Below are 12275 nucleotides of genomic sequence, written 5' to 3'. Positions count from 1 at the left end.
TTTCCTAACCATACAAACCTTAGCTATTTACACATATTTGCCCGCCAGCCCTGTCCCCTGTGAAGTCCTACCACTAAGCGAAGTGAATCAGTTCACTGGTGTGTGAGGGGGGAGGGGTAGCTAGCTACCCCTCCCTTACCCCCCGCTAACTAGCGAGGGGGTAGTTAACCCTCGTTAAAAATCTAATGGCTTGTCATTTCAGCTACGCCGAAAGTAATACCCCCCTATTTAAATAGCTAAGGTTTGTATGGTTAGGAAAAATACAAAATATCTACAAATTTGCCATTTTTAGTCTTTTGAAAATGTCATAGAAAAACTCAATCTTATTATATTGTAGACTATGGTGTATATTTTCAAACTGATGTATTCCTACAAGTTCAGGCATTTAATCTTAATTTTACTTGATATATTTTTGTCAATTGATGACAAGTTCCTAAATCAGGTAAGGTCTTACTAGGTGAAGATCTATTTTATGTAGTGTTGTCTATTCTACATTGCATTTTTATGATACTGAGCTCCTGGTGGCTTTCTGTGATACTGAGCTCCTGGTGGCACCTTTGGATATTGGACTATGCCTGATAGATTGGACACTACTTAACAATTCTGGGTTTTTTACCCTGTGTTTTAGTTTATGATATTATAAGGTCTTATTTCTAACCTTACTTGCCATTAGGTCTTCCTATTCTAGATATTTGTTGGTCATTAAGCTTTGCTTTTAATTAGAACATGTCATTTGTTCCTTGATGATATAAAACCTATGACAATGTTTATGCTTTTTCTGAGTTCTCTTTTTTAGATGCTGCTCTTTTGGGATTAACAAAGTTTCCGCAGCAGTGATTCAGTTCCACTTTTCCTACTCTGTTTAATGTGAAGCTTGCTCATGATGTTGAATAATCTGGAGAATTACACAGGGCATACAATATTTGGTTAGATCATAATTCTTACCTTATTTTAATAGACTGGTTTGAACGTAGAGTCCTAAGCTTTGCTAAACTACCATGTTTAAGTGTTAGTAAGTGATTAAATATGAACGTTCTGTCCTGAAAGTTATTCACTCTGAGAATCTATAGTCTTCTGGAGTCTCTCTTTATGGATCTTGCTTAAGGTTGATATGTGACCATTGGTAAATTGTAGATTGTTTGATACGTTGGAAATGCTAGCGTTTTTAAGGAATTGAGGCTCTCTATAAAATCAAAGGATGTCTAGCTGGAAAATTTAATCGTAATTAAGTCTTGAAAAGTGACAATTTACGCTTTTTGTTTTATTTATTTCTCTTTTGATGATAGGTTTACTGTGATTTTCGTTTGGAAAATTTGAACCTAATCCGGAGATGTAAGGATGATTTCACACTTTAGTTTCATTTAGATTTCAATGTTTCTGAAGGAAGTTAGAATCCTTTTGCTCCATTGGTTATTTGAGGAAAGTATTGAAATTGCATTTGAATTTAGAATATTTCTGAAGAATTAAATGATTTGATAAAATCAATAGCAGCCAATAACTAGTTGTTAAGAATAATAATAATTTCTCATGTCGGTTTCCAGGGATATTCGCTGTAAGGGACACTATATCTATGTGTTTCTTATTATTAGTTGTGAAAATGTTTGAGAAAATTATGTAAATGGGTATGATCTTCCCATATCAATTAAAAAATACTTTCCTTAATACTTACATTTGCAAAGCTCTACAAGGCTTTCCTAAGATTCAGAATAATGCCTGTCTTAAGGAAATTTATAGGCCATTCTATCTTACAGTTTTTAAAGGGCCAGTTAGGTTTCAATAGATTTTAAATCATTCCTTGACTTTTTATTTTGTTAGTGGGTGTTGCAGCCTGGTTTAAAGTATCTCCTTAGAGTAATGTATGATATCCTTTGTTTTTTCTCGAGTCTGTTGTGTTACTTTGGTCATTTCTTGCTCTATAGTGTTGTTTTTTAGCAATCCTTGTTAACAGTGTTTTAGACTACAGTATTCTGTTTTGAAGAAGTTTTCAGTCACTTCGTGATTTAAAGGAACTTCTTTAGTATTCAGGTTTTTTGGGACAATTTCTGCTTGAAAAAAATTCTTGCAGAGTTCCCCTCATGTTATGAATTTTCCCTGGGCAAAGGTTTACCAAGCTTTCATGGTTATACTCCGTAGTTCCAATTTGCATAAAACTTCATTTGTAGCACTCCGTGGTCTATGGAGTTATTTCAGGACTTTTTATTCATGGATTGCAGATAAATGTAGGCTCTATATTTGTTATTTTAGTTATTTAAGATACTCAATTGTCTACTCAGCAATCTTTAAATCCTTCATCCATGGAGTTATTTGAGTTGTTTCTTGGTTCAATAAGCTATCTGGGGCACGTATTTGATTTACCAGTTTTGAGTATTCCCTCGTTTAAAGAGTGTATTTGTAGCACACACTGGTTTATTCAGGACATCTCTGTCTATGGAGTTATTTGGGCCTTATTTCTTTGTCCATTGAGTTATTGATGACCCATCTTGGTCTTTGAAGTTATTTTTGGACACTTTCGTCTAGTGTTATTTTGAACACTTCTATAGAGTTGTTTCGGACAATCCTTGGATATTGAGGTGGTCTGTAAGTTATTTGGACTATTTTGCCTATGGAATTATTTAGAGTAATCCCTTGTGTATGGAGTTACCCACTACACACCTTGGGCTAAGGAGCTCTTTTGTGCACTCATTGGATTGATTATTTCATGTCACTTATTGTTTCCTTGTTTCCATTCAAGTTATTCCATCTTTCTTTCTTTTTTCAATTACTCTTGTTTTCAAGAGTTCCAGTTTTCTTGTCAATCTTTAGGCTCCGTAGTTATGCTCACATGCATTTTCAGATCTCCCAGTCCCCATCCTTGATCCTACCTTATCCTAAAATTGGAAATGTTATAAAGAAAATACAAAGATTCTCGCCTCATATGGCTGATGAGTCTCCCACTGCCCCCCTCCTCTTTGAGTATCAGAATTTGCCATTTTATTCCTCACTACATAAAGGGCTAAAGGATTCATGAAGTAAATCCTGATCCTAACTAGAGTAATCACTTGTTCTCTTAGACTGTTATTTTATTCCCAGTGTACAGAAGTTGTTCATTCTCTTACTGGTGTCTTAAGTGCTGTAGCTCAATGTGTTTCCTTGAATATATTATACTTGTCAAAACCTGACAGCTTGTATTTGTAAACTTGTTGGACTTTGGTCTGCTTATTGATTAAGCTGTCTTGTTATTGCAGGTTTTATTCTGAAAGCTAAAGTCATGAAAAATGATGGCTGTATTATGCCATTATTAACCTTCTCAAAAGCCTCAAATTCTTTAAGTTTGTAATAGTTTATCAGATTTTAGAATTTGGTATGTGATGTTATTTAAATGAAATATTTCAGAATCTTTGAGAAGCTTGTATTGTAGGAGACAATAATGTCAAATGTGCAGGTTTTAGTTATTTCATTTAAATTTCAAGCAAAATTGTATGCACTTATGTCAATGACAAAACATCAAATTTGTTATGAACGCTGTAATGTAAGTAGTGAAAATCTATCTAATGTAAAAGGATTGGGATTCAATGTGCTCCAGACATATTTAAACTCTTTTTGAAGTTAATGTGTAAAATATGGTAATTGTTATTTCTAAATTTTTCTTTAAAACTTCAAGTTCAAGTATAATCAAGATATTGTATTAACGTTAAAGATTTATGATAAGTGTACTTAACGTAAGTACTTTAAGAAATTTGGTGAGATGGTCATTTTGAGGTCTTGCATTTCAGAGCTTTTTATTATGGCGAGATACCTGGGCTCGCTGAAAAGGTGCACAGCTCGATTCATAAATTCTATTTTGTTTCTTGTCTCGTGTCATTTGTGCCCTTGACATAAAGAAGGGATAAATAACACTAATCATTTTTAGACGAATTGTGTAATAAGGTTTCGAATGTTACCATATACGCAAAAGCTGTCCAGTCATAGGTGCGAGTGGAGAATAGGTTTCTAGATTGATGAAAATGAATCTCGTCAGTTTGTGTGCTTGAGTGCGAAGTTTCGTGGGATTATGTCGAGGTTTTTTATATCATTATTTTGGAAAGGAATTAAATTTCCATTTTCATAAAATTGCTCTGTTTATGAATTCTCATCACCTGTGTTTTAAGTATGTATTGATTTCTAAGTAGGTTTTTTGGTCAATGCAATGCTGATGTGGAGAAATAGTCCTTTCTTTGAGCAGTACCCTACCATAGTATTGTGAGAGACATATTAGGTATTTTAAATCGCACAATTCAAAATAATTAGAATGCCGAACTCAAAATTCCTTATACATAGATAATTTATACTCTGCTTTATTCCTTTTTAATTACTTGAATCTCTTTATGGTTAGATATCTTGAAAATGTACATAAATTGTTAGATTATTAGATTATACACTGGATCATGGGCAGGTTAATACCTGATACTTTTTGTGCAGCCGTTATAGCTTTTGTTCTTTTGATAGATTACCTGGCCATTTAGTCAGTCTTTCTTTAATTCATACGATAAATGGTGTCAATTTATCCTATTTGAAACTAACCTGAACTTTGACTAGAATTGCAATGACTGAAATACCTTACGATGAGCTTTGACAATTATCAAGGTAATAAAAAACCATATATATTCGTTGTTTGCAACGAGCTATTCACAAATTGTCATACTGAAAAAGGGTTACAAATTAAAATTTTACAGTACAATATTAAAGTTTATGTTTTTTTATTATAACTAATGTTTTAATTTTTGTGGATACCATTTGCTTAGTTATTTGCCCTTGGGGAATTACTACTGACCTAGCTCATACTCGTCGAGGATACCATTGATATTTTTATTTGCCCTTTGGGGCATACTACTGACCTTGTCCACACCCTTTGAGGATACCATTGGTTTTGTTATTTGCTCTTTCGGGATTAATACTGACCTTTCTTACACCCTTTGAGGATATCATAGATTTTGTTATTTGCCCTTTCAGGATTAATACTGACCTTTCTTACACCCTTTGAGGATATCATAGATTTTGTTATTTGCCCTTTCAGGATTAATACTGACCTTACTTACACCCTTTGAGGATATCATCGGTTTTGTTATTCGCCCTTTCGGGATTAATACTGACCTTTCTTAAACCCTTTGAGGATATCATCGGTTTTGTTATTTGACCTTTCGGGATTAATACTGACCTTTCTTACACCCTTTTAGGATATCATCGGTTTTGTTATTTGACCTTTCGGGATTAATACTGACCTTTCTTACACCCTTTGAGGATATCATCGGTTTTGTTATTTGACCTTACGGAATTAATACTGACCTTTCTTACACCCTTTGACGATATCGTCGGTTTTGTTATTTGCCCTTTCGGGATTAATAATGACCTTTCTTACACCCTTTGAGGATATCATTGGTTTTGTTATTTGCCCTTTTGGGATTAATACTGACCTTTCTTACACCCTTTGAGGATACCATTGGTTATGTTATTTACCCTTTCGGGATTAATACCGACCTTTCTTGCACCCTTTGATGATATCATCGATTTTGTTATTTGCCCTTTTGGGATTAATACTGACCTTTCTTACACCCTTTGAGGATACCATTGATTATGTTATTTGCCCTTTCGGGATTAATACTGACCTTTCTTGCACCCTTTGGTGATATCATCGATTTTGTTATTTGCCCTTTTGGGATTAATACTGACCTTTCTTACACCCTTTGACGATATCATCGGTTTTGTTATATGCCCTTTTGGGATTAATACTGACCTTTCTTACACCCTTTGAGGATACCATTGGTTATGTTATTTGCCCTTTCGGGATTAATACTGACCTTTCTTGCACCCTTTGATGAAATCATTGATTTTGTTATTTGCCCTTTTGGGATTAATACTGACCTTTCTTACACCCTTTGACGATATCATCGGTTTTGTTATTTGCCCTTTCAGGATTAATACTGACCTTTCTTACACCCTTTGAGGATACCATTGGTTATGTTATTTGCCCTTTCGGGATTAATACTGACCTTTCTTGCACTCTTTGATGATATCATCGATTTTGTTATTTGCCCTTTTGGGATTAATACTGACCTTTCTTACACCCTTTGAGGATACCATTGGATATGTTATTTGCCCTTTCGGGATTAATACTGACCTTTCTTGCACCCTTTGATGATATCATCGATTTTGTTATTTGCGCTTTTGGGATTAATACTGACCTTTCTTACACCCTTTGAGGATACCATTGGTTATGTTATTTGCCCTTTTTGGATTAATACTGACCTTTCTTGCACTCTTTGATGATATCATCGATTTTGTTATTTGCCCTTTTGGGATTAATACTGACCTTACACCCTTTGAGGATATCATCGGTTTTGTTATTTGCCCTTTTGGGATTAATACTGACCTTTCTTACACCCTTTGAGGATACCATTGGTTATGTTATTTGCCCTTTCGGGATTAATACTGACCTTTCTTGCACCCTTTGATGATATCATCGATTTTGTTATTTGCCCTTTTGGGATTAATACTGACCTTACTTACACCCTTTGAGGATATCATCGGTTTTGTTATTTGCCCTTTCAGGATTAATACTGACCTTTCTTACACCCTTTGAGGATACCATTGGTTATGTTATTTGCCCTTTCGGGATTAATACTGACCTTTCTTGCACCCTTTGATGATATCATCGATTTTGTTATTTGCCCTTTTGGGATTAATACTGACCTTTCTTACACCCTTTGAGGATATCATCGGTTTTGTTATTTGCCCTTTCAGGATTAATACTGACCTTTCTTACACCTTTTGAGGATATCATCGGTTTTGTTATTTGCCCTTTCGGGATTAATACTGACCTTTCTTACACCCTTTGAGGATACCATTGGTTTAGTTATTTGCCCTTGGGATTACTACTGACCTTTCTTACACCCTTTGAGGATACCATTGGTTTAGTTATTTTCCCTTTCGGGATTAATACTGACCTTTCTTACACCCTTTGAGGATACCATTGGTTTAGTTTATTTCCCTTGGGGGAATACTACTGACCTTGTCCACACCCTTTGAGGATACCATTGGTTTAGTTATTTTCCCTTGGGGGAATACTACTGACCTTGTCTTACACCCTTTGAGGATACCATTGGTTTAGTTATTTTCCCTTGGGGGAATACTACTGACCTTGTCCACACCCTTTGAGGATACCATTGGTTTAGTTATTTTCCCTTGGGGGAATACTAATACTGACCTTGTCCACACCCTTTGATGATACCATTGGTTTAGTTATTTTCCCTTGGGGGAATACTAATACTGACCTTGTCCACACCCTTTGAATATACCATTGGTTTAGTTATTTCCCTTGGGGGAATACTACTGACCTTGTCCACACCCTTTGAGATACCATTGGTTTAGTTATTTTCCCTTGGGGGAATACTACTGACCTTGTCCACACCCTTTGATGATACCATTGGTTTAGTTATTTTCCCTTGGGGGAATACTACTGACCTTGTCACACCCTTTGAGGATACCATTGGTTTAGTTATTTTCCCTTGGGGGAATACTACTGACCTTGTCCACACCCTTTGATGATACCATTGGTTTAGTTATTTTCCCTTGGGGGAATACTACTGACCTTGTTCACACCCTTTGATGATACCATTGGTTTAGTTATTTTCCCTTGGGGGAATACTACTGACCTTGTCACACCCTTTGAGATACCATTGGTTTAGTTATTTTCCCTTGGGGGAATACTACTGACCTTGTTCACACCCTTTGAGGATACCATTGGTTTAGTTATTTTCCCTTGGGGAATACTACTGACCTTGTTCACACCCTTTGAGATACCATTGGTTTAGTTATTTTCCCTTGGGGGAATACTACTGACCTTGTCACACCCTTTGAGGATACCATTGGTTTAGTTATTTTCCCTTGGGGATACTACTGACCTTGTCCACACCCTTTGAGATACCATTGGTTTAGTTATTTTCCCTTGGGGAATACTACTGACCTTGTCCACACCCTTGATGATACCATTGGTTTAGTTATTTGCCCTTGGGGGAATACTACTTAATTTGCCCACACCCTTCAAGGGACTAAAGTAGTTTGAGTATTGATTGATTGGGAGCTGCAAAAATAATGAAATAAGATATGGGCAATTGGATACTGCATATCTTAGCTATTTGTGTTTTTACTAACACAGTAGAATAGGGTAATTCCCATCCCATCCTCTCATCTCTTTAACTTAAAAAAGCAGGAGGGCCAGTGCCATCAGTTCACCTCACGAAATTCTATGTAGGCAGTGTTCCTTCAGATCCTACTGTAGCTGCACTAGCTTTATGCCCTTCAACCTTACCTCCTCATTTCCTGCCTTCATTCTTTCATCTTGCCGTCAAAGCTCTTATAACTTTTGCTTCTAAGTGTACCTGTATTCCCGCTCCCTGTTGTATTTGGGTATTAAATGGCCTCACGGTTCCAAGTATTTGGCTATATTACATTCCTAAATTCAATCCAAACTTCCTCATGAAATTTCTAATCACAGTGTTCCTTGTAAGAATTTATTTTTCTTGTTGGTAGACCAGTGGCTTTTAAGCCACTTTTATTGCCTCCGTTATTCCTCGCACATTGGTATACCAAAAGGATTAAAATCTCGTAAAATTTGATCCCTGATATTAGTATCTGATTTAATTGCGATATGAAATTGTAAATATTGAATATTGGGACTTTGTGCTACGAATTTGTTAAGAATTCCACTGCTAGGTATGAGGGTTTTCTGTGCTAGTATTGAGTGATTGGTGTGAGATTCTTATGAAGTTAGGTCGTTCTTTCGCCTATTTCCCTTTAATAGGTCATGTCCCAAGGTGAACAAGGGTAGTAATTTTTGTCAGTGTTTCCTTAAGGAAGTTAGACTGAAAGAATTTTAGTTACAGCTTTTTTATGTAGATGTGTACAGATTAGGATGGCAGGTTTTTCATGTAGAATTGGGGTGTGTTTTGCATTACAGTTTACATAGTGTAGCTTATAAAGAAATTGTATTCAACTATGTGAAAACGTATAAATACCCTCTATCCATTTAGCCAGTACAACACCCAGTCAGTCAGCCATTGACAAGCTTCAATGACGAGTTTCTTCAATAATGTATTTTCCAAGAGTGTAGAATCCTCAGCTTCAGTAACCATGAGCATATAAAAAATACTTTTAAGTTTTGAAATAGCCCGTCTTATAATCTTAAAAGTGTATTATCAGTAAGAAAATCACTTGAGGGGTTAGTATTTTCCTAAAAATTATAGATTTTCTGAGATAGCCATTTATTTAACTAAAATGTTTAATTCTTTAATTGGACCTATAGAAAACTAATTTTGTAAAGAGCAATATCCTTTCTCGATTTTATTTTCGATTTGCTGATTCTTTTAAAGAGCATGTTATCTTTTTTATTTTAGTTTTTAGTTATTAATTATCCGATTTGCTGAACTATTCAAGGATAAAACTTCAGTCATCTTAAAGTCACTGAAAAATATATGATAGAATATTATGAATTTATATTTTGTTCAGAAATTTGAGTTTGATGCTTCGCTCTTTATTAGTGTATTTTCCTGACACTAATTCTCGTGAATACAAGTTATAATCTTGGTCCTTTGTTTCTCTATTATGAAAATTATTCTATAGGTATATAAGACATACTTATATTTCTAGGAGTATTGCATATTTCTGTGGTATCGATTGTAGACCTGAGAGAGACTTAAAACTTAATCTAACTCAAACTGTAGGTAAATATTGAATTGAAATATGTTTCATAAAACTGTCCATCTGCACGTAAAATATAATCCATTTTCATAAGATTTTTAATGGTGTTAACTTTATGAAGTCACTTCGCATCATTGCTTCTTCTAGGGTTTGCATTCGAAAACTTTATTACACAGCTAAAGTGATTCAGGTGTCCACGTGTAAGGTGAATGCGTACTTCGGTCCGATCTGACTGTCTGCTGGGAGGAGTAGCAAGGATGGTCAGGGCAGTAGCCTTGCACGTCTTCTTCTCTTTTACCCGACTCAATCATGTGCATTAAATGGGACGGGGCAGGGAGGCAACTTGGCATTTGTGAATCTTGTCTGCTTTTCAGTGAGCTTCAGGTGTCTGTAGTAATGGATCGTTCTGAAATTGCACAAAGACCTTAAAATGACTCTTGTTTGATTTAGATGTTTTTATTTGTTTTCCATTCTAGAAATATAAATGATTTTTTCTTGTCCAAATGTATAATTTCATGTCATTAAAGATTTAACCTAGCTGAAATAGCTGGAATCTGACTTATAGTAAAGTAAATTATAACATAAATGTTTTACCATTAACTTCAGGAGAGCTCTAAACTATTCCTGAAGTCATTAAATTACAATCCTGATATTATTGTTGTAAAATTATTAATAAAAGAAAAAAAAGGAAGGAAAAGGAAAGCATTCAAGGGCCTAGTAACTTTGCTATCTCAGAATAAAACTTTGCCTTAAGTGTCTGGTTACTAGGTGGGACAGGGGATGGCCTTGGTGGGCTTTCCTTTTCCTTCTATTTTTATTAATAATTTTATATTTCTATTAGAGGAAGCACTGCTTAATTACACAATCATAAATATTCATTCCCAAATGCTGAGCTTCAAATGCACCAAACAGTTGTTCATAAAAAGAAAATGGACACTGACCAGAAAACAAAGAAAATGGACGTTTTGTCATTCACTGCACCATACTGGTTCAAGGGTGACTCATCTAAGAGTCTTTCCTCGTCGAATTGTGAGCTAAGTGCATGACAAACGTCAAGTTTTCTTTGAATCTAGGGTGTTTAAAGCTTTTCAGAAAATGGGGTTTCATGAATCAGATGCATATTTGTCATTGTGTTTGTATTTGAATCATAAAATATTAACTGATTATTCTGAAACCTGTCTCATGTTTGGCATTTAATCTTCTACAATAAAAGTTTTAAAAGAATTTCTAAGATTTTATTCAACCATAGTGTTAATTGGAAGCCTTAAGTACATATTCATTTAGTTATACTTTTATACCTATAATCATATTATAGCTTTAATATTGAATAAGAGGCTTTTGAGGGATATTAACCAATGGAAATATTAAGGCCATTATTATCATGACTTTATTCAGGATAAAATCTGCTTGACAGTCGGCTGGATTAAGAAGTGGACTCAAGTCCAAAATGAAATACGAGACTGTTCGGCCATCTTGACTTTGTACTCTATATTCATAAAACACTGGTACTGCTGCACTCGCCCCACCAGTGGGGGGAGTGAACGAACTCTGTATTTGGGGGGTCAATACCAGTCTATAAAGACAAGTGACTAGTTAGGAGAGAGGACTATTTCATGGGTCTTTTAGCCCATTTTCGTGGGGAATAAGGCATTTGCTGGTGCTAGAAGGGGTAGGGGGGCTGCTTAAGGAGAATACTCCAAGTCATTGCATTTTAGTTTTTTTTTTTTATTTATTTCACCTCTTTTCGTTTGTTTCATTCCATTTTCTTTGTATATTTCATTCAACGTTTTCTTTTATGTATCATGGATAACTAAATTAAAAAGTTTGAATCCTTTTGATGCATTTTATTTTGGAATTCCTCAAATGTTACAAAGTAAAATATGGTAAAATTTTAACAGATTAATGAAGTTCACTATCTTTACATAGTATACTAAAATATATTACATATAGCAAATTAGTTAAGTTACAAGATTTGAAATATTTTGTTGTATATAATAGGAGCTACTTGGCATTTCTATTGCATAAGAATAATTGGTATACACGAAAATGTTTAATATACAAGAGGCAAGAGTTCTTATTAATAATTTATGACAAAAAAATTACATACCTCTGCTAATGGTATAACTACATGTGTTGAATTAATAGAGTTATGTAGGCCCAACTTTTTGACGTCATTAATATGGGCATTACTGACTTTTTTAGCCATATCATAGGTTCATTATGGCCACAAAGCCGGAAAGTGTGTACTCATGATATTGTGAAAAGGATATTTGGATATCTGATTAGAATATACTTCATTCTTACAGAAATGAGACAGGATATCCTATGTTGAAATCCTGGGGTTAACCAAAGTGTGGGTGCCAGGTTAATCTTAATATTCCCCCTCATTAATGCTAAAGCCTTGGATTTTGCTCATTTTCAAAATTGAAATAGATAAAGACCAGTCTTATACGATAGAGCCCGACTGAACAAAAATAAATTCTGTTGAGGCAACTATTCTTAGAAATACCTCATTTGACCTATAGAAGCAAGCAAAAGTCTGTCCATCACTGTCTTTAGTATCA

The sequence above is a fragment of the Palaemon carinicauda genome, chromosome 3 (genome assembly GCF_036898095.1).
Source record: "Palaemon carinicauda isolate YSFRI2023 chromosome 3, ASM3689809v2, whole genome shotgun sequence".
Classification (NCBI taxonomy): Eukaryota; Metazoa; Arthropoda; class Malacostraca; order Decapoda; family Palaemonidae; genus Palaemon; species Palaemon carinicauda.
Note: the sequence above shows the minus strand (reverse complement) of the source record.